Below are 26136 nucleotides of genomic sequence, written 5' to 3'. Positions count from 1 at the left end.
AGTGTTTTGCAACTTGCCACTCATGGATGTACTCTTATCTGCCACTGTCTTCCCGGACTTGCTTTGTTTTTGCTGCTTTAGGGTGGATGGTGGATAAGCCTTCTTTATCAATAGTCTCACCTTCTCTTGCATTTCCCCACGTGTAGGGCGATCCCCTTTTCTCCTAATATTGTAACGATCATTTTGCTTTTGGGGCTGCTTCTTGGTGTTCGTCTTCGAAATTACTTGTAAGCACTGGTATGCATTCACCACATGCCCAAAACTTGATGTTTCATTCGATGCAACCTATTCGTCATCTTCAGTGTCTTTCGACTACTCTTGCATATCACCTTCCACATCGAGTGTATGATTGTAGACAATGCTAACAACTCCCTTCAATCCAAACAAGAGTTCTCGATGTGATACTCTTTGTGGAAGGAACTGAACTTAGGATTTGCACACTGTTCAAGTTGGAAAATAGGCTTCTGCATAATTTTTGAAGTGAACCAGGTGTTTCTTGATGATCTGATTGATGAACTATTTTCCTATCTCTGTCTGGGTAGATGACTTCCTGCAAATGTGTCTATTTTTTGTTGCTTGAGCTTGGACACTTCCGTGGTCATGTTCTTGACAAGGTGAGTGAGGGTCTCAATATCGGTTACTTCCTTGTCTCTACCCTTGCTCATCGTTTCTTGCGGCTTACTCGCATCCTTGGAGTCCTTCGTTGATTCATCATCCTTGATGTCTCCGATTGTGCATAAGTCCTTTTCAATAGCAATAGCCTCTTCGCAACTTTCCAAGAGTGTTGGTTTCGCAAATCGCTTAATGAACTGCGCAATGTTGGTTGGCAGTGCGAATGTGTAGCAGTAAATAGTGATGGAGTCATGAGGTTTACTTTCCACTGGAAACTTTTTCAAAATACGTGTAAACCTCTGATTGAAGTCTTTCATTTTCTCTTTTCCCTCCATGTTGAGGCTTCCCAATTCTTTGAGTAGCATGCTTGGGGTCTTTTCATCATAAAACATTTGAAGGAACATAAGTTTGAAAGCACCCCAGTTTTGTATTGAGTTGGGTGGAAGGTTGTGATACCAAGCAGTTGTGTGACCGTCCACGGTGCATGGGAACAATCTACAAGCTACATCATCATAATGTACCTCAAGGGTCTATAGTTGTAGGTAGAAGTTGTCTAAGTGGTCTTCTTCCTTCACTGTGCTGTTAGGGTTGAACTTGATGTTCATTCTCTTCGCTCGTTTTGGCATCTTGTGCAGAACAACAGGAGAGTCAATGGTCCCTAAGTCATCCACTCAATATTTGGGTCAGCCATCTCTTCTTCTACTTCGTCCTCTTCCTCTCCTTTGGAGTCTGTTGGTTCGTCACTACCTCCACCTCCTTTGCTACCTTCCCCTCCCCCTCCTATACCGGAGTTCGATCCAAGATCATAAGAGTGCATTGTTCGCCTTGCCAGAATATTGGAAGTTCCTCCCCATATTCAATATCTTCTTCTAGACCTTCAAGAGTGGCAAGGATTGCTTCTTCCACCGATGATACAACAACTCTTGTGGGAGTGGATTTTGGCTTCCTAGATGTGTGTGGAAGATGTTATATGCCTGGGATCAGTCTAACTACTTTCATGAGTTGGTGAGTGATGGGACAGATGGAGCAAAGGTGTTGATATGAAATCTCATGTTCAATTTTGGGAGGTGAGGAGTAACCAACTGCAAAGTCGCATGTATGTGAGAGGGAGTGCGAGTTATGGCCTTAACCAGATGATTGATGAATGAGTGTGAGGGGAATTTAAGCCATGTACAACTGACTTCCCTCCTTCTAGTGCCATAAATGTTGATGGTGTTGGGCCCACCATTACTCAGGGGATCACCCAGTATGAAATCCCAATTAGACCTCACACCATTTGGTGTGGGAGTCTCATCCAGTATGATGACCCAGTTTCCATTGTCTTAAGGATTTGCTTCAACTCTTGCTTGTCAGCACATGAGAGTGGTAGGCTTTGTCTTCGAGAAGCGAGTTTCGCGTGCCTGGTGAGTGTAAGTGTCACTTGTGTCAATGGTTCTTTCACTGTAGAGGGAGAGGGTGGGAGTGATTCCCAAGTTTGTTGGGATGAAGTCCCAACTCGTCTAGGAACACACACCACAACAGGATGTGCACGGCTTCCAGAGGAGCAGTCCGCACAGATGTGGTAGTCACAACACACAAGGTAAGATAACATGTACAACACTCAACGGATGAGTTTGAATGAGTGCAATGATTGTTACAACAAATTTTATGTGAAAGGTATGTCTGGTGTCCAGGAGAGTAGTCTACACGGGCGAGACAGTGTTAACAGCGTATACAACGCATTTCCATTAATATATTATGTATTACAACAAGTGAAATAGTTCAGATGTAGAACACATGTTAAAGCAACATGTATCACAAGTATTAAAGATTAGTCTTAAAACAATTACAATACATGTGTTAAAATGTAATGGCCTGTTAGCAGGCTTCTGACCTAAGCGAAAGTTCCAAAACACATCGTTACACCATACATCACTAACCCCGAGTTTGGGGCGTTGGAGCCACTACTTACTCCTCAAAGAAAAGATTACAAACTCTCTTGCTATGTGGGAGGAGCTGAGGTGAAAAGTCCTTTCCATGTACAAATGAGTGGGTATTTATAGCCAAGGGTGAAACTGACCCTTGTGGCTACTCGACTACCCTCATGAATGTTTGACTTCCATGACATTTTGACTTACATGAATCTTTGTTCAACAAGTAGGTCTCTTTGACTTCCATGTTGCATTACATTGATTGGCAACATATCCCATAGTAGAGATGTGGGCGACATGACTGTGTTGGTACATTTGTGTTGCTTCTGGAATGCATGTTGACCTACAGTGTTGTTGGGTGATGGATGTCTTCATGATGTATCACATACTCACCTCTACATGGCGAAGTATGCAGAGTCTTCGATGGTCTTTGGTTCGCTTGATGAAGCTCTGGCATGTTATTCCTTTCTTGCATGTTGGAAGGCTTGACAAGCTCATCTATTCGCGAAAGTGCATGTTCATCCATTCATCTTTTGGTGAGCACATCAGGTTTGCTCGCCCGTTTGTCCGTGAATACATATTTGCATGATCATCCATTCGCGAGCACATCCCTTTGCATGCATCGTTCATTCATCTGTTGGTGAACCTGTCCTTTTGCATGTGATCCCTTCGTTCAACCCACTCATCGTCACGACATGTTTGTTGGTGTTGGTACCATTCCATGACCATATTTTCCTTTTAAAAACATCATCATTTGTCTACCTTTCTCCTCCATAGATCCCTTATATTCCTTGAAATTCATTAGTTAACAGTATTATAGTTGTTAGTTTGCATTAAAGTTAATTTATGAGTTTTTATGTTAGAAATTAGGAATTTTTAATAAAAAGGTTACAGGAAGTCACAACATCCTGTAAATGGTTCATCATCTAACACGTGGCATGACAGGAAAGCTAAAGCAAGGGATAGGAATGAAAACTAGAATGTACAAGCATGGAGAAACATCGATCCTACAGAAAATCAAACACTCCTGGTTATGCGGTCAACGCTGGTGAAAGCCCCAACCTTTTGGTGGCAAAGATAGCAACAGCCATAGGTTTCCCAAATCGGTTTCATTTTGTTTCTTTTTGGAAATTGGTTTAGAATGGAAATGACCCAAAAATCATTCCATAGTAAAAGCGGAAACCGCTGCATAGTGAATGTACATTCAATCCAAATGAAAACCGTGTATTAATTGTTTTTAAAAACATGGATATAGTTACAGTTACATGGTTGGTGATCTCTGTATATCATTTTGAGAACAGAGCTTTTGTATGATCTTCAGAACTTAATACCAAAACTCGATTACAGTCACGGTTTTATTATAACATTGTTCATGTGTTAATACCTTAGTTGCTTGAGTGTATTCCAGTGTACCATTGAAACGCGGACGGGCCCTGCATGGACGGGTATACTGTCATTTTCATTTCATTAGCAGCTCTTGAATATTGAATAGCATGCATAGTGATTAGAGTTATGCTTATAATTTTGTTGATTTAATTAGCAATCTTTACGAATGATGTTTATGGTGATAGCTTAAAGGTTTTATCATTAAGATCATTGAACCATATCTTGTAAGAGATCTGATCCATCGTTATATTTTTAAAGCATCCTCATAGACTCTGTTTACATGTATTTAAATTTGTAATATGCTTTTGATCTTTCATGAATGCTGAGTGTTAACTAGACAGAGCTTTTGTGCACAGCATCCTTGTAAGGGGATTAAAATCTCGGTCTAGCAATACACAGTGTCTTTAGGACAGTTAGATGAGTTGAGTGACCTGAGTGTCAAGGTGATAGGGAACATATCTTAACCTTCCGTAAAGAAGTACTGTAACCTACCACAATGAACACTTAGTTAGGAATCCTTTATGTTTATAGATTTTAGATGCATGCCTCGAAGTTTACTTACCCTGGTCGATAATAAATTTAGCCTAATCTAGCACCCTAGGTTGGTCACTACATTTTTCATGCGTTAATACCTTAGTTGCTTGAGAATATTCCAGTGTGCCATTGAAACACGGATGGGCCCTACGTGGACGGGTATTCTGTCATTTTCATTTCATTAACAGCTCTTGAATATTGAATAGCATGCATAGTGATTAGAGTTATGCTTATAATTTTGTTGATTTAATGAGCAATCTTTACGAATGATGTTTATGGTGATAGCTTAAAGGATTTATCGTTAAGATCATTGAACCATATCTTGTAAGAGATCTGATCCATCATTATATTTTTAAAGCATCCTCATAGACTCTGTTTACGTGTATTTAAATTTGTAATATGCTTTTGATCTTTCATGAATGCTGAGTGTTAACTAGACAGAGCTTTTGTGCACAGCATCCTTGTAAGGGGATTAAAATCTTGGTCTAGCAATACACAGTGTCTTTAGGACAGTTAGATGAGTTGAGTGACCTGAGTGTTAAGGTGATAGGGAACATATCTTAACCTTCCGTAAAGAATTATTGTAACCTACCACAATGAACACTTAGTTAGGAATCCTTTATGTCTATAGATTTTAGACGCATGCCTCGAAGTTTACTTACCCTAGTCGATAATAAATTTAGGCTAATCTAACACCCTAGGTTGGTCACTACATTTTGGCGCCGTTGCCGGGGAGGCGTAGTTAGAGGATTTCGAAAAAAAAAATTAATAAACAAAACAAGCAAAAACATAGATTTAGAAGTCATGATTACTTATGCCTAGATCTAGAGATAATAAAGGTAAATTCATAAAAACCTACCATCAGGAGCAGACCCTTTAGGAAACATTGAACACACAACACCAGCTGAGGAAGTCACCATACAAGAATTAGAGGATAAACAAAAATCAAGGCAAAGACTCACATTCATCGAGAGGCAAATTCTATTAGCACACAAATCACAGAAGAAACACTTCCTTGGATCCTCTATGCAAGGAGAAAGTAGCACAATGACTCAACAATCTTTATTTAATCTTCTCTTTGAAACAAGTGACACTGAACAAGAAACAGAGGAACCTATCAAAATGGCTGAGGAAGGAGATGGATCAGTACCAAATCAAGGTCGAAGAGACGAGGAAGAGTCAACCTTTAAATTTCCTATTCAAGAACCACAAGAAGATGATGAAATAAAAATGAAAAACATACCTCCATCTGTGCTACCAAACTTTTATGGCATGGCTTCAGAAGACCCAGATTCATTCTTGTTTGAGTTTGACATTGTATGTCGAACATATGGTTACATAGATGATGCCCATAGGCTTAGACTCTTCCCAGCAACATTAAAAGCATCAACATTAAGATGGTTCATGGGGCTTGGTGAACATGCGATAACTGATTGGATGGCATGAGAAGAATATTCCTAAAGAAATACCAACCTTATTATAGATCGAAAGATTCCAAAGATGATATCTTTAGGATGAACCAACAAGAGGATGAAAATTTAGAGGAATACTTAGAACGGTTTGTTTACAATTTACAAAAATCCAAACACCAAACCATGCCTCTTGATTTGATTCGAACAATATTCTTGAAAGGCATTCGAGAGGAATACTTAGATGATCTTAACTTGATGGGCAAAGGTGATATTTCTACTTTACCTTTTGAAGAAATTGCCGAGTTATGTGAAAAATATTCAAGGAGCAAAGCTAAAATTGGAAAAAGAACCATATCATCCAAAGCCACAAAATCTGCTTCCGCAAGTGTCAAAAGGGCTGAAATAGGGAACCTGTTAGAAGAATTCAAAATAGATCTGTTGACTACCTTAGGAACCCAAATTGACACTCTAAAAGCTAAGAAGAGACAAGAAGAGGAAGATCAGATGATGGCTATCTTTTGCCCAAAATGCTAGAAGAAACATGCCTTAAAAGACTACCCATTAGAAAACATTCAAGTTTGTGCCTTTTGTACTGAAAATCATGATATATTTCATTGCTCTAAAGTCAAGGTTTTGCAGAATTGTAATGTGGCAGCGAATGCAGATATGGAAAATGTGTATTACATGGGCACAAAGAGACCATGGCAGCCAAAACCAGCACCTCAAGGTATGTTCCCAAATCAGAATTTGCAATTTCCTGTACATGATCAGATGTATGCTCAGAATTCATGGAATGTACCCATGCCATGGCAGCACCAAAATTACCCCCAACAACAATGGAGACCATCTCAGCAATACTCTCAACAATATCATTCATATCCTCAATCGTACCAACTATATTCGCAGCCATATCAACAATATCATTAGCCATACTCGCCATATCCTCAATCATATCAGCAATATCCTCAGCAACAAGTTGTTTACCCACATCAACCTCAACCCACTCAACAAGCATTGCCTGCTCCTCCACCAATAAATCCAACACAATTACAACTTCCATCTAACTCACAACCTCCCAGACCTACTCAAATCCCTGCTCAACCTGTACCAAATCCAAATAAAAGAGCAGAGAGGCCAGCCTACAATGTAGATGAGGGAACCTCATATCCCACATTACCCTTGCAAAATATCAATTTGAGGTCTGGTAAGGTACTTCACAAAGAATCTCCAACAGCTGATAAACAAGAAGAAAATGAAGAAAATGAAAATGAAACTGCAAATCAAAGAAAACAAAATGATGACACCAAAAATAAATAGATGCAACCATTGCATCCACCACCTTTTCCAGACCGATTGGTCCAAACAAAACTTCCAATGTCCATACCACAGTTTGATGTTTTAGACGAGCTCAAGAATGTCTATATAAAAATTCCACTACTACAAACCATAAAAGACATTCCCATATATACTAAAGCAATCAAAGAACTGTGCCTTAAGAAGCCCACTAGGGAAAGGGTTGATCCACAAACCATTCATGTTATTGGACATTTAGCTGGCCTTATGACAAACACCATCTCAATGGAAAAGTATGTTGATCCTGGTATTCCCAGAGTCACTACAATCATTAACAACATACATATTCCAAACACCTTAATAGATCTTGGGGCCGCAATAAATGTCATGACTCTTGAAACCATGAAAACACTCCAGCTCACAAATTTGCAACACACAACAATTGTTCTAGAACTCGCTGATAGGTCTAAAGTGATTCCTGAAGGGATTTTGGAGGACATAATTGTTTCACTGGACTCTTGGGAGTATCCAGTGGACTTTTTAGTTCTTCAACCCAAATCCAATTTAGGAGGGCACCCTATCATCCTTGGTAGACCATGGTTAGCAACTACTGATGCATTCATAGGATGTCGATCGGGTAATATGATCATTTCACGAGGCACTGAAAGAAAAAAACTCACTCTTTACCCATCAGCACAATCACCAGCAGTAGCACACAATTTATGGCTTGACGATAAATACAATGACAAAGAAGAAGTACAATATGTTTTTAGCATCAACCAAATCTATGATTTTCAAGAACATAATAATGTTGATTTGGTAGAATTGTTCCTTTCTCAACCTGATATTTCCGAAAATTTGAGAAATGACCAATATCATGCTGCAGATGAACTTTTAGCCCAAAATTTTCAGGAAACATGCACCATTCAATCTTTGCAAACAACATTCCACAATATTTTTCCCATTCAATCCATCACAAACACACAAAGTAAGACCATAGAGATTAGTCCAGGAAAAACTCTGAATATTGGCACTCACCTAGACTCATCTCAGCAAGAGAAATTGATTCAATTATTGAGAAAATACCAGAAAGCATTTGCTTAGGACTACACCGATATGCATGGGATTCACCCTGAAACATGAACTCACCATATTTATACCGATAGTACTATCAAACCAGTGAGGCAACCGCAGAGACGAATGAACACCATGCTCCAGGATATTGTTAGAGAGGAATTACAAAAACTGTTGAAAGTTAATTTTATCTATCCTATCTCTGACAGTTATTGGGTATCCCCATTGGTAGTAGTGCCCAAGAAAAATGGTAAGTGTCGGATTTGTTTCGATTACAAACAATTGAAAAAAGCAACGCTCAAAGATTATTTCCCACTACCATTTATTAACCAAGTGCTAGACACATTAGCTGGGAAATCATCATTCTCTTTTCTTGATGGTTTCAGTGGCTACAACCAGATCAGGATAGCCTTAGAGGACCAGGACAAAACCACTTTTACTTGTCCCTGGGGCACTTATGCTTATAATGTTTTGCCATTGGGACTTTGCAATGCTCCAGCTACATTTCAGAGAGTTGTATTATCTATTTTTGCTAATTTAGTTCATGATTGCATTGAAGTTTACATGGATGATTTTTCAGTGTATGGCGATTCATTTGAGCATGCATTAGAGAACCTTGAAAAAGTTTTGAAGATATGTATTGAAGCTAATCTGTCCCTGAGCAATGAAAAGTGTTTTATGATGTTAAATGAGGGGATAGTATTAGGCCACTATATTTCTTTTCAAGGCATTAAAGTTGATCCATCGAAAATCCAGATCATTGTCAATTTGCCAATTCCGAAGACTCAAAAAGAGGTAAGAAGTTTCCTTGGGTATGCAAGCTATTACAGAAGGTTTATTGAACATTTTAGTAAAATAGCTTCACCTTTGTTTAAGCTTCTAGCCAAAGATGTACTTTTCAACTGGAATGAGAATTGCCATCAAGCATTTGAAACACTCAAAAAGAAGTTGTCAACCACACCAGTCTTAAAAGGACCTAACTGGAACCTACCATTTCACATCTTTACAGATACATTTGATACTGCAGTAGGTGCCTCATTAGGCCAGAAAGAGGAGTCTTGTCATTATGCCATCTATTTCACTAGCAAAAATCTAACACATGCAGAATTAAACTACACAGTCACAGAAAAAGAAATGCTTGCCATCATACATGCTGCGAATAAATTCCGACATTATATAACTGGTTATGAAGTTTTTGTACATACTGACCATTCTGCCATTAGGCATTTAATGAATAAACCAGTAACTAGTGGCAGAGTTACCAGATGGTTATTATTGTTACAGGAATTTAACATCATAGTGTTAGATAGACCAGGTAAGGAGAATCAGGTGGCAGATTTTCTTTCTAGACTGCAAAATCAAGGTGAGGTTGTTCCGGTTGAAGATTATTTTCCAGATGAAAATCTATTTGCAATTTCAATAGTGAATCCTTGGTATGCTGACTTGGCCAATTATTTGTCTACAGGAAGAACACCTCCATACTTTACTCCAAAGGAAAAGAAGAGGCTAGTCAAACAAAGTGCTCGATACTCATGGATTAATGGTGATTTATTTTACACTGGTTATGATATGATTATTAGACGATGTGTAAGAAATGATGAGATAATTGATATTTTAAAATCTTGCCATGATGAACCGTGTGGTGGGCATTTTGCAGCTAAGCGAAAGGCATTCAAGATTCTTAGTCTTGGATACTACTGGCCATCTATTTTTAAGGATTCCAAAAAGTACGTGAAGAGTTGTGATAGCTGCCAAAGAATGGGTAGGCCAACAGCTACAGATGAGATGCCACTTCAGCCCCAAGTGCACCTAGAGCCATTTGAAAAATGGGCTCTAGATTTCATAGGACCCATTAATCCAACCTCCAATGGTAAGAAGTACATCTTAGTATGTACTGATTACGTAACAAAATGGGCTGAAGCAAAAGCACTAGTTCGAGCAACTGAACAAATAGTGGTAAACTTCCTTTTTGAAGAGATTTTTGTAAGGTATGGAGTACCAAGGGAGATAGTGACTGATCAAGGTACTCAGTTTACTTCAAAGTTAGTTAAGGACATCACAGAAAAATATCAAATCAAGCATAGAAGAAGTACACCTTACCATCCACAGGCCAATGGCCAGGTGGAATCCACAAATAAAACTTTGGAAGGAATTATCACTAAGACTATGGCAATGAACAAAAAGAATTGGGAAGAGAAGCTCAAAGATGCACTCTGGGCTTATAGAATCACGTGGAAGAATACTACAGGATTTACACCATATCAATTGGTGTATGGCAAAGAGGTAATGCTTCCTATTGAGTTTCAAATACATACTTTTAAGATGGCTGCAGATTTGGAAATTGATCTGAACGAAGCAAAACAAGAAAGAATTCAGCAGTTGAACCAGCTGGATGAAATGAGGCAGCAAGCAGAGGAAACAAAAATCCTCATGCAAAAACAAAGGAAGCAGTGGCATGATGCACATATCAAGAAGAAGCAGTTCAAAGAAGGAGACTGGGCTTTACTCTTTGATTCTAAATTTAGAGATCATAAAGCCAAGTTTACCACACATTGGATGGGCCCATACGAAATCATTCAAGTTTATGACAATGGATCAGTCAAGCTCATTACTATTGATGGAGAAGGCCACTCATTTACTGTCAATGGTCATCGCTTGAAACTTTACAATAACCCCATCAACAAGCAAAATTTTCTTCAAACAGTATCTCAACAAAGAGAGGTTGAGATATTGCAGCCTTTAGCTGTAGTATCTCTACCTTAGTTCATTTCATTTCAATTTACAAATTCAAAAGAAATTAAAAAAAAAAAAAATTAAATTAAAAAAAAAAAATTAAAAAAAAAAATAATAATAATAAATGGGTTAGATGTGAAAACCAGACTCTGGCACACTCTAACCCATAATTCTTACTTGAAAACCAATTCTTTGGCTGGTAAGAATTCCTTTTCTTTTTGTTTCCTGTTTGATTCATCAATTGAATAATGACTTGAGGACAAGTCAACGCTTTAGTGGGGGAGAAGCAACAGCATTTTGTTTTTCTTATCTCATCTCCTCACTGTAAATTCTCAAAGATTTCTTATCTCTTCTCCTCACTGTAAATTTCCAAAGAGTTTGTTTCAGCACTCCAGATTTCCATAAAGAAGTTGTTTTTGTCTTTGTTCTAATCATAGGGACCTGTTTAAAAACACTATGCAGTGGGACCTGTTCTGTTCAGAAGACCATGTTACCAGCACCAACAGTAGTGGGACCTGTTCAACATACATAAAAGGGACCTGTTAAGAGATTGTTATCTCAAGTTACTTCAACAAAGCTTCAACAAAGTTTCAATAGAGATTCAAAGGTTGCTTGTCACCGAGGCTTCATCAAACACCAAAGATTAAGGACCCTGCACACATATAATTCTTTTCCAGATTTCAAAGAAGCTGCACAAAAATTTTCCAAATCTCAGAGGGACCTGTCATGAACAACAAAGATTAGTCAAGAAAGACTAGTCCTACCTAGCATGCCAATTCAATGCTTGATCAACCAATAAAAGTGTAATGTATTCTTTATTTTTAACATTTAAATTCTTAGATTATTTTTAATGTTAAATGTGATGACTATGACTGCTACGATCAATTTCAAAAACACCTACATACCTATCGACCCTTATCATATTCTTAATGCCTATCATCTCCCAACACTCTAGCCTATCCCATATTTATACGATTTTTAAAATCCCCATACTCTCCATACGATTTCTCAATCCCCTCTTATATCACCCTTCCAGCCTTTGTTATTAACTCCTTATCGGCCAATCAAACCCTACTGCCAGTCCAACATCTCCCTATTCGGGCAGGTACCAATGAACGAGGGACATGTGGTGAACTGTTTGAAAGCCAAATGTTATACGGTTTTGTTCATTATGTTTGAATCGGCCAAATTATAACATAACCACCCGACGAAGTCGAATGATGCAAACAACTATCTAATATCATACTCCAGTACTCCATACATGCTTCCAGCGTTCTCATGATGGTATTCATACGACCCAGTACAGCTACTCCTCTGTCATAAAATATGAATATGCTATGAATTGGGTCGAGTCTGTTATTAAAAAATTTCATTTCATTCTCAGTTGTTCTATATTAGCAATTCGACTTCTGTGATTTCAACAGCAAAGACTGAGAGTATCAAGTGCTACGAAAGGAAAACATAGTCATTTGGGTTTATAAGTTTCGAACTCCACCATAATTACAAGACAGTCATCTAGCCATCGCTTAAGTCACAAAAGGAGCTAGTTTCGAAGAACAGAGGGCGCCACTAGGTCAGCAGTGTGGAGCGAAAGACAAAGGTAACAGACCAAAATACCTTTGTTAAATTCGTAAGAATAAACGAAGAGGGTTAGAGCAAAATTTCTCTGTCAAAATGACTAATAGGGTAGAGCCAAGCACATTTGACAGTTCTCAGTGCCACGATGACTGCATTGCAATTCTAAAAGAAAAACAATGGCTACCCTTCTTGGAGAAGTTCAATGGAAGCAATGAGGAAGTAACTAAACAATTTTCCTTTACATTCAATGGGGAGAAAGCCTTGATAGGTAAATTTTCATTTAGGGTCTCAGAAGACACCATAGCACATTCCTTAGGGATCAGCCCAGAAGGGGAGTAATACTTCAAGACAAAACAATTCAAAGAAAAGTCATGGACCCAATTCATGTCCAAATCGAGGGTTTCATCCGTTAACTGGAAGAAAGGTGTCCCTAGGAGCTGGCTGATGCATCCATGGGATGAAATGGTGTATATCATCCAAAAATTTGTTACTTGTGAGGGCCGCTACAACATCGTTTATTTATACCACATCAAACTACTGCTACATTTGAAAGGGCAGTGCACTATTAGCTTACCATATTTCCTCTTGCAGAGCCTAACCAAAATGTCGAAAACCATCCAAAAGAAAAAAGGTAATGAGGACAAGAGCTTATATCATTTCAGGCTAATTAAAATTCTCATTGAGTATGAATTACAGAGAAGGGGAAAAACGTGGAAGGAATTCTTGGCTGCCAACCAAATCAAAGATGAAGAGGATGAGCAAGAACAGCAAGAGCACTCAGGATTTATGCATGACATTGATGAAGAGATTCCTGTGCACAAATCAAGCAATGTACCTCCACCCATTAGTAGTGTGAGGACGAGGAAAATGAGAAAAGAGGATGCCTAGAAAGCAGAGCAAGATAAAAATTTTACTACCTATACAAGAAGATCCAGGAGAGCACAAATGACCTAGCCACAAGAAGACCAACCAGAATCGAATGCACCTGCACCGATGGACATTGAGAGTAGTGCTCACTCACAACCTGGACCAGAAGCTGAGATGGAGGTTGAGAGCAACAATAGACAAGAAAAAGAGTCACCACCCGCCATTAAGAAACAAAGGAGGCTGGAAAAGCAAATTGAAAAGTTAAAAGAAGAACTGATGGAGGCCAACATGCTGGAAAAAGTCATCAAGAAAGAGAATGAAATGCTAAGAGCACAGAGTAAAGAGACTCAACAGAAAAATGAGAAGTTGAGGGAGCAGATCAAGGAACTCGAGGCTGAACAAACTGACATTTGCAAGTGGGAAACCAAATGGTATAACCAAAAGAAAGCCCTCAAGGAGAAGTACAAGAGTTTAAAGCATGAGCTCCACAGTCAGAAAGATGCCCAAGCTAAGAAGAACATGGATGCATTGTTGAAAGCAGCAGAGGTGCAGGCAGGGACAGAGTTTAGAGGCAGCACATCAGGATTAGCATGAGGACATGCTAATTCATTAAGCTTGGGGGAGATGTTGGTACCATTCCATGACCATCTTTTCCTTTTAAAAACATCATCATTTGTCTACCTTTTTCCTCCATAGATCCCTTATATTCCTTCAAATTGATTAGTTAACAATATTATAGTTGTTAGTTTGCATTAAAGTTAATTTATGAGTTTTTATGTTAGTAATTAGGAATTTTTAATAAAAAGGTTACAGGAAGTCACAACATCCTATAAATGGTTCATCATCTGACACGTGGCATGACAGGCAAGCTCAAGCAAGGGATAGGAACGAAAACTAGAATGTACAAGCATGGAGAAACATCTATCCTACAGCAAATCAAACACTCCTGGTTATGCGGTCAATGTTGGTGAAAGCCCCAGCCTTTTGGTGACAAAGGCAGAAACAGCCATAGGTTTCCCAAATCGGTTTCGTTTTGTTTCTCTTTGGAAATCGGTTTAGAATGGAAATGACCCAAAAATCATTCCATAGTAAAAGCGGAAACATCTGCATAGTGAATGTACATTCAATCCAAATGAAAATCGTGTATTAATTGTTTTTAAAAACATGGATATAGTTACAGTTACATGGTTGGTGATCTCTGTATATTGTTTTGAGAACAGAGCTTTTGTATGATCTTCAGAACTTAATACCAGAACTCGATTACAGTCACGGTTTTATTATAACATTGTTCATGTGTTAATACCTTAGTTGCTTGAGTGTATTCCAGTGTACCATTGAAATGCGGACGAGCCCTGCGTGGACGGTTATACTGTCATTTTCATTTCATTAGCAGCTCTTGAATATTGAATAGCATGCATAGTGATTAGAGTTATGCTTATAATTTTGTTGATTTAATGAGCAATCTTTACGAATGATGTTTATGGTGATAACTTAAAGGATTTATCGTTAAGATCATTGAACCATATCTTGTAAGAGATCTGATCCATCGTTATATTTTTAAAGCATCCTCATAGACTCTGTTTACATGTATTTAAATTTGTAATATGCTTTTGATCTTTCATGAATGCTGAGTGTTAACTAGACAGAGCTTTTGTGCACAACATCCTTGTAAGGGGATTAAAATCTCGGTCTAGCAATACACAGTGTCTTTAGGACAGTTAGATGAGTTGAGTGACCTGAGTGTCAAGGTGATAGGGAACATATCTTAACCTTCCGTAAAGCAGTACTGTAACCTACCACAATGAACACTTAGTTAGGAATCCTTTATGTCTATAGATTTTAGATGCATGCCTCGAAGTTTACTTACCATGGTCGATAATAAATTTAGCCTAATCTAGCACCCTAGGTTGTCACTACAGTTGGTGTACCTGTACCTGCAGTCACTCATGACAAGACGACATCAAATCCAAAACCTCCTAGTCCACCATGACACATGATGATTTCGGATCCAGGCAAGTAGGCGAGGCAGCAAGTTTGTGAAGTGAGATGCTGGCTCCAGGCGCTGCTGATGAAAACTACACAGGAGTCACTGAGTGATGGAGATGGACAATCCAAGTCGACAATGACTGTCTGCGAGGTCTGGCTCAGCTGGGAGGAAAAATTGCACAAATTTTTGGAGGGACAGTCCAAGCTATAGGAAGGCAAGGTAGGCAGGATCTGCGCAGTTTCTGTAATCAGTGGGCAGCAGAGGCTGGAACGCAAAATTTGCACAATTTTCTGGAGGAACAGGTCAGGCTGCAAGGAATTTTGCACATTTCTTGGGAGGAACTGCTTGGGAGCCTGGCAGTCAAAACTGCGCAATTCCTAGAGGGAACTGGCAATTGGCTGTTGGGGTCAGTGGCAGCCAAAAGTGCGCAATTCCCAGAGGGAAGAGGTAGTTGGTTATTGGGGTCACTGGCAGTCAAAACTGTGTAATTCCCGAGAGAACTGGCAGTCTGTTGCTAGAGGTTACTGGACTACATTGAGGGCGAAAGGCCAGCCTGTTGATTATCTCTACGCAATTTCTAAGCTGAGCGGATTGCTGGGTAGCAGAAGGCTTGCTCATGAAAACTGCACAATTTCTGAGAGGAGAAGTCGGTCGAATGTTGGGATGACTGAATGGGAAAACTGCACAATTTTCTAAGGGAGATAGGGACAAACACTTGGTGTCTATCCAGCATGTCTACACAATTTTTTAGGGGAGTCAGTCTCGGGGTGACCGTCAGGTCCGACTGTCCGGGTGGTCAGCATGGAAGTTGATTGAATTGCTTGCGGGTAGCACGGATTGAAAAATACTTGCTTGGTGATTCTGCCTTGTTCTAGGTGGCATTTGATTGAGTCAATGGTGGGGTGATTGATCCAGGTGGCTCCAAAGACACACAGAGGACAAAGAGGGCTTATGGAAGCTTAAAAATCAAAGTGATCAGAATTCTTTCGAACTAGGACCAGAGCGTAGATCTTGTCATCCTTATCACGATGGTGTGAGTGGTTTGTCAATTCGAGCTCATATGAGGGAGAACGATCCAGTCAAAGTTTTGGTCAAAGTTGGGCTCTAGGCTAGGTTTAAGTGTCCTATAATTTGACCAACCCCAGGGGCATGAAACCTAGCTCCCGAAAGTGGTCGAAATTGTGGCCTTGTTAATTCACCCAATATCCCTTATTTTCTAAAGATTTGAAAAGCACACCCATTGTATATATATATATATATATATATATATATATATATATATATATATATATATATATATATATATATATATATATATATATATATATATATATATATATAGATATAGATATAGATAGATACGAGGTGGCGGGCGACCACCCTTGCCACCCCCAAAATATATTACATAACAAAGTTTTATTAAAGGGCCGATAGGCCATGACCCCTGCTAGCCCCACTGCAACCATAAACCACAAATTTAATGTTTAAATATGGACCTGCGGCCATGACCCAGCCGAACCCTCTAACCATATTCACATTACCCATTTAATTATGGGGTGGGCGGGCCACCTCTGGTGGACCCAGCCCACACCCCCAAAACCCCAACACACAGTTGTTTCAAACGCCATTTCTTAGTGTGAGGCCAGCGAGGATCGAACTCACCTGGCCCACGTGGGTTGGCCCCCACTGGGCGGCCCCATGTGGTGGCATACACCAACACCATATACCAATGAACCAACATTTAGTATGACACAACAACTCAACGCGCCAATCCAACAACGCCCATTTAAAATTTTGTTGCGGAGGTTATGGGGGTGGGTTGTCCAATGTGGACCTGACCCCCCAAAAACAACACATGTGGATTTTTAAAACAATAAAATTTTTAATATGGAGGGGACGGGGTTTGACCACCTGACCTCCTCCACCAAATTCAGAGATTTTAACCGTTACACCAAAAGGTCTCTTTTTGACAAATCCGCCCACTTGTTGATATTTAAACCTAGCATATGTCAGTGCACTGAAGGCATGGAGGAGAAGAGGAGCACGCATGGAAACCGAGGCAGAATTTTTAATTAATTTATTGCAGGTGGAACCATGATTGAGCGAAATTTCCAGGAGGGTGAAATTTTTGCAGTGTCCAAATTGGGAAAATTTTATGTCGATCTTACACCTCTTAGTGACACGAACCTGATGGTGCAGTCAGTTTCCTAATCTAAGCAGCCAATTTGTAGAGGGCTCGAAGGAGGGAATCTTTGAGGAATCTAGGGGGAATCTAAAAGCATCCTTGAGCCCCAGATTTCCACTTTCTCAGAATTCAGAAATTTGACAGTCGATTTTGCACTATTCGACGCCACAAATCTGATGGTGCATTCAGATTTTCCATTTGCTCATTTCATTTTTTGGCCACTTTTCAAAGTGGATTCCAGGTGTCAGCGTTCAATGTGTGAGTTGTCATTCCATGAGATTCAACATTGTGAGATTGATGGTATGACCAGCTTCAGCAGTTTGACATCCTTTTCTTTAGATGGCCCATGGATGTAAGGTATATGCAGTGTGTTCATGTACTTCTTTTTGATATAAGATGCATTGTGCTGTATAGATCCCTGTTTGATGTTTGATGCAGGATCTTGTTTCCTTACTTGTCTCATTATTCCTGCTTGATGTGATGCAGAATCATCTGTAGGATGTACTTGTTGTCATGATTCGTCATGTTTTGTCTGAGATCCATTTATCAGTATGTTTATGGGATACTCATGTGTCGACATGCATGTTTGCATTGAGATCCCTTTTATGCCATGTTGGTGGGATGCTCATTATCATCATGCATGAGTTTATGTCATACTGATAGGAGTCCTTCTGACTAAGAGTTCCTGTAGTGGAACATCTCTTGGAGCCACTCCCGCATGAGGGACTTTTCCTTGTATGATAGTGACATAACCTCTTATGTACATCATCACTATTGGCATCACTTAATGTAGCGGCCTACACCATCTTGACACCAAGGTCCGGAGACGTAGTCCCTCTTGGACGAACTCCATTATAAATGGCTTATGTTTTCATGTGCTAATGGTTGTCATAATCCTCTTCTTTACAAGATGCAGATGTATTCATTTATGTTCATTTAAAAAAGAAATTTAACACATCATGAAATTAAAAGGTCTTGGAAGGGTCCTTTGTCACATCCAGACCCAGATCAAGTGGTATCAGAGCAGTCTTTTCGTGGATGTGAATTGCAAGCATGAACAATGGAACATGTAGCGAGAGAGGATGAAAAAGCGATGTACAGGACCACGCTCAAAATTTCCCAAAGGGTGGAAATAATGTATGAAGCTCTACAAGAAGAGACAGAGGAAAAGGAGTGATTGCAACTTCAGTTGCGAGCCATGAAAGAGGCCCTGTAAGAACTGAAGCACAAAAACCAGAATCTTCAAATGGAGAATGCTAAATTGAAGAAGATTCTACATGAAGAGAAAGAGGAAAAACAAAGTTTGCTACAATAGCTGCAAGCTAAGGACGAGGCCTTGGAAAAGTTGCAGCATGACCCATGTGAGGTAAAAAGTAATTCTCTAAATTCATGTATGTGTCCTGATGATGATTTGCTATTTTTGAAAATCATATCACAGGAATTGGCTCCAAACTGTTGAAGACAATGGGTTATGAAGGAAAAGGCTTGGGCATTAATGGCCAAGGCATTGTCAACCCCATCAAAGTGGAGGAATTACCCCCTCAGATAGGACATGGGTATGTCAGAAAGGAATTTGGCGAATGCTCCGAGACAACTAATGAACCACCAGCAATAGAAGATGAGCAACCCTCATCAGTTTTTTCCAAATCGAAAAAGGAGGTAAAAGATGTTGATTTCCTTTCGATTTTGTCTTCACATAGTATGATTTCTGTTGGAGATGTGGACATCCCAATTACAGGGACAAACATGAGGCTCCTTACCAGGACGAGGCACGAGGAGGAAAAAGAAGTTGGTGTTAATAACCAAGACATAACTCAACCATTGGAGGTTGTGTAGAGACCTCAATTTGCAAGCTTGAGATACACCAAGGGAGAATGATTGAAGGTGTCAGATTCTTCTAAGACATCATCGAAATCATCGAGGAAAGATAATGATGGGAACACATCCCCATCATCCCATGGAAGTTTCCATTGCAAGGAAAGAGTTGAGGCTAGCTCTCATCGCCATACTTACACTAGAGACAACAAGGAAAGGTATAACCAGTTTCAATATTCAAATCATGCTTTTAATGAGAAGCGTAAAACATAGCATTGAAAAACGTGTACCTTCTGTGGATTACATAATCATATATTTTCTAAGTGTTGGAAAAGAATAGCAACACACAAAAAGAAGAGGCATGAAATACCCTCTCAACAGTAGGTAAAGAAACATGGTAAGTAGACCTAGAGGAAGAAGATGTATTGCAGTCATTGCGACAAAAGTGGCCATCAAAGAGCCACTTGTTGGAGGATCCATCCATAGCAACACTTTAAAGACAAAGTGTTGGTGCATGAACCAAGTGAGACGATTGTTTAATAATCAAAACCACCACAGGGGGATGACCCATTCACAACGATAAGTGAAAAATGGTTTCTAGATATGTTAGCTTGTCATGGTCGTGCTTTTGTAAATAATTTTTTGCGTTTTAAAATGTAAAAGTGATGATGTTGTGTTTCCATCACTTGTTCAGCAACAATGATGTCTGGTCTTACTTTGTGTTGCATGATAAACTGTGAAAGTGATGTCGTGTTTCCATCACTTGTCAAAGCAAATAGTGTTTGGCCTTATTGTTGTAAATCATGTGTTGCAGTGATAATGCGTTTTCCATCACTTGTTGAAGCAACAATGATATGTTGGCCTTGTTTTTGGTAGCTGGGGTATTGTTTCCATTTCAATGTAAACTTGACCACTGAGTATGTGTTATAAACTCATGGCAAGTGTGGGATGTTTGGGTCATTAGTTGGTCATGAAATTCAAGCATGTAATTTGAAAAAAAATGTACTACAGGTTGCAAAGGTTGTAGGTGTCAGCTCATTGCTTAAGGCTCCAAAGAACAAAGGTGAAGGAGATGGAAGCGAGACCTTTTAGGATGCTTGTGACACAGACAAGGTATAGAGAAGTTGCATATTATTTCTCATGCTTTTGGATGACCAAAATCTCCTTAGTAGGGAGGATTGGTCTAGGTGGCTCCAAAGACACACACAGGGCAAAGAGGGCTTATGGAATCTTGAAAATAAAAGTGATCAGAATACTTTCGAACTAGGACTAGAGCGTAGATCGCGTCATCCTTATCGCGGCGGTGTGAATGGTTTGTCAATCTGAGCTCGTATGAAGGAGAACGAGCCAGTCAAAGTTTTGGTCAAAGTTGGGTTATGGGCCAGGTTTAAGTGTCCTACAATTTGACCGACCTCGAGACATGAAACCTAGCTCCCGAAAGTAGTCAAAATTATGGCCTCATTAATTTGGCCAATATCCCTTATTTTCTAAAGATTTGAAAAGCATTCCTATTGTAATAAAAAACAAAATCTATATATATATATATATATATATATATATATATATATATATATATATATATATATATATATATATATATATATATATATATATATATATATATATATATATATATATATATACGAGGTAGCGAGCCACCACCCCCGCCACCCCCAAAATATATTACATAACAAAGTTTTATTAAAGGGACGATGGGCCATGACCCCCGCCAGCCCAACCACAACCATAAACCACAAATTTAATGTTTAAATATGGTCCGATGGCCATCACCCCGTCAAACCCTCCAACCATATTCACATTACCCATTTAATTATGGGGTGGGTGGGCCACCTCTGGTGGACCCGGTCCACACCCCCAAAACCCCAACACACATCTATTTCAAATGCCATTTGTTAGTGTGAGGCCAACAGGGATCGATCCCGCCCAGCCCACATGGGCCAGCCCCCACCGGGCAGCCCCATGTAGTGGCATACACCAACACCATATACCAACGAACCAACATTTAATATGACACAACAACTCAACGCGCCAATCCAACAACACCCATTTCAAATTTTGTTGCAGAGGTTATGGGGGCAGGAAAACTAATGTGGACCCAACCCCCCAAAAACAAAACATGCCAATTTTTAAAACAATAAAAGTCTTAACATGGAGAGGGTGGGGTTTGACCCCCTAACCTCCTCCACTGAATTCAGAGATTTTAACCGTTACACTAAATAGTCTTTTTTTGACAAATCTGCCCACTTGTGATATATAAACCCAGTATTTGTCAATGCGACAAAGGCATGGAGGAGAAGAGGAGCACGGATGGAAACCGAGGCAGAATTTTTAATTAATTTATTGCAGGTGGAACCATGATTGAGCGAAATTTCCAGGAGGGTGAAATTTTTGCAGTGTCCAAATTGGGCAAATTTTATGTCGTTCTTACACCACTCAACGACACGAAACCGATGGCACAGTCAATTTCTTGATCTAAGTATCCGATTTGCAGAGGGCCCAGAGGAGGGAATCTTTGAGGAATTTAGGGGGAATCTAAAAGATTCCTTGAGCCCCAAATTTCCACTTTCTCAGAGTTTATAAATTTGGCAGTCGATTTTGCACTATTCGATGCCACAAATATGATGGTACATTCAGATTTTCCATTTGATCATTTCATTTTCTGTCCACTTTTCAAAGTGGATTGCAGGTGTCAGCATTTAGTGTGCGAGTTGTCATTCCATGAGATTCAACGTTGCAAGATTGATGGTACGACTTGGTTCAGCAATTTGACATCCTTTTCTTTAGATGACCACTGGATGTGAGGTATATGCAGTGTGTTCATGTACTTCTTTTTGCTATGAGATGCATTGTGTTGTATAGATCCCTATTTGATGTTTGATGTGTGATCTTGTTTCCTTACTTGTTTCATGATTCTTGCTTGATGTGATGTGGAATCATCTGTAGGATGTACTTGTTGTCATGATTTGTCATGTTTTTTCTAAGATCCCTTTTTCATTATGTTGATGGGATACTCATGTGTCGCCATGCATGTTTGCATTGAGATCCATTTTATACCATGGTTGTGGGATGCTCATTATCATCATGCATGAGTTTATGTCATACTAATAGGAGTCCTTTTGACTGAGAGTTCCTGTAGTGCAAAATCTCTTGGAGCCACTCCTATGTGAAGGAATTTTCCTTGTATCGTAGCGACATCACCTCTTATGTACATCATCACTATTCATAGCACTTAATGCAGCGGCCTACACCATCTTGACACCGGGGCCCGCAGATGTAGTCCCTCCTAGATGAGCTCCGTTATCAATGGATTATGTTTTCATGTGCTGATGATTATCATGTCCCTCTTCTTTACATCATGTAGATGTATTCGTTTATGCTCTTTTAAAAATGAAATTTAACACATTGTGAAAGTAAAAGGTCTTGGAATGTTTCTTTGTCACACCCAGACCCAGATCAATAATGGTCTGGCTATCAGAGGGGAGTCTGTTCGTCAGATCTTTCAACAAAGTGACTAAGTGTGTGAATGAGCAAAAGATGCATAGGTGATCATGCAAAAACACAGTCTCCTGAATCGACAACGAGACGACTCAAACCATCGAAACACACATGATCAACATGACTGACTGATGGTGCAAGTGACAAGCATGACAGTCATGATTAATCATTGATTGACCGTGGCAGCGCTTGTGCAACAATGAATGTGACTCTGCGTGTGATTGCGATGGATGCCTCCATAGAAAACACAACAAGTACACATGAAGCGAATAATTTTAGCATAACTAGAACATGGTTACAATCTTGACTTAGACACTAACATGCAAAAACTCGAATGAAATGAAACAAGCAAGGTAGATGCAAAGACTCCGATGGGCTCACAAGTAATCCTGAGGGTGTGCAGTCTTGCAGTCAAACTGTCAAGTGAGGCTCCGAGATTAGGTGCAGGCCAAATTTTGGAGGGTGTTTTTAGGCGCTACAACAAAGTCATGCTAAATGACTCCTGATAACCGTTGTTGTATGTGAACTCTACCAAAGGAAGATACTCTTCCCACTTTTATTGTTGATGCATCACATACATCCTCAACATGTCCTCCAATATCCTATTGACCCACTCTCTCTGTCCATCTGTCTATGGATCATAAGTTGTGCTAAAGGCAAAATCTGTTCCCAAAACTGCAAATAACTCCTTCCAAAACTTGGAAGTGAACTTTGCATCCTTGTCTGACACAATATTCTTCGGAACACTGTTACAGATCCATTTGGGCACATCAAATCCCAACATTTAGATCAGTGTTTTAGGGCTCATCAAACCCTAATTTCAGTTGCTTCATGCCCTAAAAATGTCACCGCTTTGAATGCCTCCTTCCCAGATAGTTTCATGATTTGAAGACATCCAGAAATAGCCTCTAGAGGGACCAGCGAAGGTAAGCCCTTATGAAGGTGCACTACAGAGCTATTGAGTCCACTACTAGGGTTCTCTGCAGAGCACTTAGGCTTCCTTTCACTTGTGCTGGGTGAGAATGAGCGAAATTCACATAGGGTTTGGGGAATATTCTTATCTTTTGGAGTCATCTAGAAGTTTCCTTCACTTATCAACTCCTATGAGCTCGAAAATGGATGAGGAATTAGTTAAGGTGCATCCTATCCTTTCATCCCTTCCTCCATGGAACTAATTCTAAGTATGGAAGGCCATTCAATGCCACCATTAATGAAAAAACCTCCTTCATCTTCCTATAAATTTACCACTTATCTATGTGATTAGGGGATGGATTATGTTGAATTGTAAGGAGATAATGCTACTATGAGATTTGTCTTTGAAGCAAGTATTATGATGCTACAAGTTTGTCATGCTTTTAATGTGATGTGGATGGGATCCAAGCTGGAGAAATGGCTTTGAATCAGACACCGATGGTTGTAATTCCTTCTTCTATCTAATAAAGTGTTTGAACCTTTTTCCATATGTTTGTGTTATTTCATAATGCTTATGTGTGTGAATTGTATCTGATTCCTTTCACTTATATACAATAGATCATATGCTTTGATTGGTTTTTATCTTTTATTGTGTTTACATGGTACTTCTCAAGCGGATTAAGTATGGGAAGGAGCGACAGAATCGATACAAGGGAGACGAGAGGAAAGCGGAACTACAGGTAGGCCTTCTATCTTCTCATCTTATCTATTGCTTATAGGAAAAGTCTAAAACACTTTAAACTATTGTTCTAGATACAACTACTTATCTAGGGAATTAGTATTTATCCGTAGATACTAAATTCTTCAAAACAAATTGGCAACTCCGTGGGGGAAACTATCACCTTTCCTAGTAGCTTATTCACCTCCTAGGACATTCTTGTAGACCCTACTTGTGTTCATTGACTGTATTTCAACTCTTTTGCATTGAATTTTGGTCAAAAATTGAGGTTAGATGACTCTTGAGTGGCCTCTCAGAAATCAGCGCAGGCTTGGTCAAGGGACAGTGCTCTGCAGAGCACGCTTGAGTGAGAGATAGTGCTATGCAGCGCAGTTAGGCCCTCTTTGACCTGCGCTGATTAACCTTAGGTCAAATTCCCACCTTTGGAAAGTGTTTTTTCCAATCTTTGTTTGTTTGTTTGCTTGCTAATTGATTAATGAATGTCATGTATCAGAGAACAAATTTTTATCTCCTTTGCCAGCCCTTCTTTGATTTGATTGATTAATGTTTCTTTAATGTTTTCTTTTTCATTACTATAGTCAAAGTTAGAATATAATTGATTAATCTTCATTCTGAAAGAAAGTGTCGTAAAGTCTTCTTTTCCTTCGAAACAGAATTGTCATCAAAGCCTTCATTCTTATTAAAGATTGATTGATTTTATGTGCATATTTCCTTTTTGTTCATCATAACATTAAGGGATTTGAAAAGAAAAACTTGCATCATTCATATTGTAGTTTGTGAATGCTTGAAAGGAATAGAGTAGGGAAATTGCATTTAGATTTTGCTCTTTGCTCTTTGATCGAAAGTAATCTGATTGCTCTATCCCTAAGTAGCTAGGATTTTCATCATTAAATTGAATGGAAAGAATGCTTATCATATTAGTTTCATGTTAGGAATTGCAAACATACATCATGTGGTGAACCTTGAAAGGAAAATTCTAAAGGAGATCACCTTAAAATTTATCTGAATTTACCTAATGAAGCATTGTCACCTAACGAAAACATTTAGTGGTTCTAGGCTAGAGACGTGTTCCGATGATGTAAAACAAAGAAGTTGTCGCTAACTTGTCTGCAATACATCCCGAGTGTGATACCTCATTCCACGTACATGAGTATATCATAGCTCATCCACGTACCTTTGGGTATATAGGGCGGTGTTACAGTACGTAAAGTATATGGGAACGCTCTCACTATGTGGTTTTGCATTAGACAACGCTTATACGGATTGGGCCTCCATGTACTTTTGAGTATACATGGGAGGACAACACTAGGTTGCTATCCATCCTTAGGTAACCGAGTCAGCCACCTTGTACACTGTGATACACCAAACACAACATTCAGGGAGATTGCCTGCTAGTACTTCTTAGTTCGCCAGGAGGTATTCTGCAGTTCAGAGTTGCTTGGTAAACCTTTTGCCTAGATTATTCCATTTTTGTTTTGTTATGTTACTTTGATTAAAATAAAATTAATTGACCGTGGATAACATCCTCCTCTCTCACTCCTTATTTGATCTTAGGTTGAAACATATGGCAACAAATCCAGAGT

The sequence above is a fragment of the Pinus tabuliformis genome, chromosome 8, assembly GCF_031772625.1.
Source record: "Pinus tabuliformis cultivar Carrire ecotype Pingquan chromosome 8, CPIR1, whole genome shotgun sequence".
NCBI classification, from domain to species: domain Eukaryota; kingdom Viridiplantae; phylum Streptophyta; class Pinopsida; order Pinales; family Pinaceae; genus Pinus; species Pinus tabuliformis.
This window is presented reverse-complemented; position numbering follows the sequence as displayed.